This window comes from Seriola lalandi, unplaced genomic scaffold, assembly GCF_002814215.2.
Source record: "Seriola lalandi dorsalis isolate HSWRI2012SDOR001 ecotype SW California unplaced genomic scaffold, Sedor1 jcf7180002054795, whole genome shotgun sequence".
Lineage (NCBI taxonomy): Eukaryota > Metazoa > Chordata > Actinopteri > Carangiformes > Carangidae > Seriola > Seriola lalandi.
The window spans coordinates 986,423-989,109 of NW_019525348.1; positions in this window are offsets into that span (position 1 = coordinate 986,423).

Here is a 2,687-nt window from a genome sequence, read left to right on the forward strand (position 1 = left end):
CATTGACCACGACCGTGGTTCGGGCCTGTCCATCTTACATCACTTCCTGTCAGCTCTCCACTGTCTAATAAAGACAAGATGTCCAACCAGTCCTCCAACCTGAACAACAATACAGGATTCGTTCCAACCCTCTGATACGACCCATAACAGTGTCTCGTAAAATGGCAGCCCCATGGTACCTGCCTTCATCGCCATGGTAACTATAATAACAGTCATGGCTTGGTTAGGTTTAGTCACAAAAACTACTTGGTTAGGTTTAGGAAAAGATTGTGGTTTGGGTTAGAATAACTACTTCCTTAACATTATTAAGTTATCATATTTTATTATTATTATTATTATTATTATTATCAACAATGAGCTAATGGACACATGAATATCCTCTAGGGGATAAAAAAAAGTTTCTATCTATTCATCTATCTATTAGACGATGTTTGTTGTCATGGTTACAATAATAACACTGTGGTTAACTTTCGTCATGGATAAAAGAAACAACACAAACTGCTACTTTCACATGGGAATTCGTTTTGGGAAACAGTTTTGTCGACCCATCCATCCACCACAACCTCCTTCTGATGTGGACTTTGTTTCTCTTTATACTACCGCACTTTCCCCTTTGCTCCTGTCATCATTACTACGACCACTAGATGTCGCCTAGCAACAAAACCGAACTATGGGTCATAATAACCTGCTGCACAGACGACCTGTGGGCCTGTTTTTACGGGACAGTCTCAAAATGCCCAAAGACAGGTGTGCTGGTCATCTATCACATTACCACATTACACATTCTAACGTATGACTGCATGTCACGTTAAACATTAAACTCTTTTGATATTTTTGATATTGTCCTCTTTGAGCCACTCCTCTTTCTCTTTCTCCTTCTCTTTCCCTTTCTCTTCTCTTTTTCTCTCCACTCCCTCTGCCTCTTCATGTGCTGACTGGTTTCCATTAATCACCTGAAAATGGGATTTCTGGAAGTCCTTGAGGTTCAGATGATAAGTGCTGTGATAGGGAGCTGTCAGTCTCACAGGAGGAAGGAAAACAGCAGCCCTCGGCCTCAGAGAGGCCCAGAGAAGTAATGAAGACCATTACAGTAGCTGTGTTTTCCACGTGAGTCAGAGGACAACAAATTAACTGATTACTTTTCTCTGAGGTTTATAAGAGACAGAAAAAGTTTTTTATGTGCTGACGAAGAGGATGAGGTCATTGTAACTTTTCATGATTCCACCAATGATCTGGACTGTCTCAGGGCCGCGGTAAGATCAGCTGTTGGTCCTCTATTGACACACCACCCCTTCCTGCCGCCCTGTGTGTATTGTGCATGAACATACAGCAGACCATCCGACCAGCATCGTGGGCTGAAATATCCATAACTGAACCCAGTTTTTGTGAATAGCTGTTTCAGGTTTCTCGCTGACATGGCAGAGCTAAACTCACGCAGCACACCTCATCATGTGTGATGAAATATGATCTGTGAGCTCCGGTTTTAAAAGATGTAACAGATTATGGGTTCTACTTTCCTGAAATAGGGCACAGACGTGAAGGCAAGAAAACATAAATGGGCACGAGCAAAACAATTTGGTCGACCACAGCAGCCGTCGACCAGAGAGAGAGAGAGAGAGAGAGAGTAGCACAGAATAGGCAGGTGGAGTCAGTGATGACCAATCACATGAGCTCCTCTCATCCCCTTTAAAAGCACCAATGGAGGGAGAGAAAACATTCGTCTGGACAATTTAAAGTTCCAAAAAAAAACACACAATGTCCTGAATATCATTATAAACTGACCCAAATCTGCCGTCAGTGCTGGAGTCAACAGGCAGCCGATTGTGCTGGTGCGGCAGGGCCGGTTGTAGTTGTGTAACTGGTCACCGGAAAATGTATTTAACCTCCGTGGTTCTTCTCCTCCTCTGCATATTTAAAATCACTCATTTATGTCTTTACAGCACAACAAATATGAAAACTATCAAAGTATGAAATATATCAGTCCGGATTTATCCGATGGAAAATTAAAATAAAAATGTAACAGCTCTGACATCACACATGGTTTGGAGATTTCCTAGTTAGTGATTAGGAAGATGCACAAAGTCGGTTAACGTTAAATCTTGTCTGATGAAAAGATTTAAATATGCAGTGAAGGTCCAACAGCATCCACTGAAGTTATGCAGGGTGTTTCTGCACAGATGAGATCATTTTATTCATTTTTATCATTTATTACCTCTAGTCATCCTGCAGCCTGACAGAGCCCACTCATCAATCCATTCGTGTTCCTCAGCCTCATTAAATATGTATTAACGAACATTAACTAATATTTTGATGCACATCAATCTGCAGTAGATGACAAAAGAAGTGGGGCAAAACCTAAAGAGCTCACACTTGATATAAGTGAGAGGTGCTTGTTTCGTGCATCTCTGCAAAGTAAAGCCACCAAAATTGCCATGTGTCTGCATTTGTGATAAGAGGTGGTTATAGTAACGCAAACACAGAAATGCCAAAATAAGCACCAAACACCAGCAGCAACTATTTTATCTTGAGGTAAACAGTAAAAATACACACCCTGCACCCCACCACCAAAGCAGGGTGAAGTCTGACAAACACACCGTGTGTGTGTGTGTGTGTATGTGTGTGTGTGTGTGTGTGTGTGTGTGTGTGTGTGTGTGTGTGTGTGTGTGTGTTTCCTCCTGGGGGGGCAG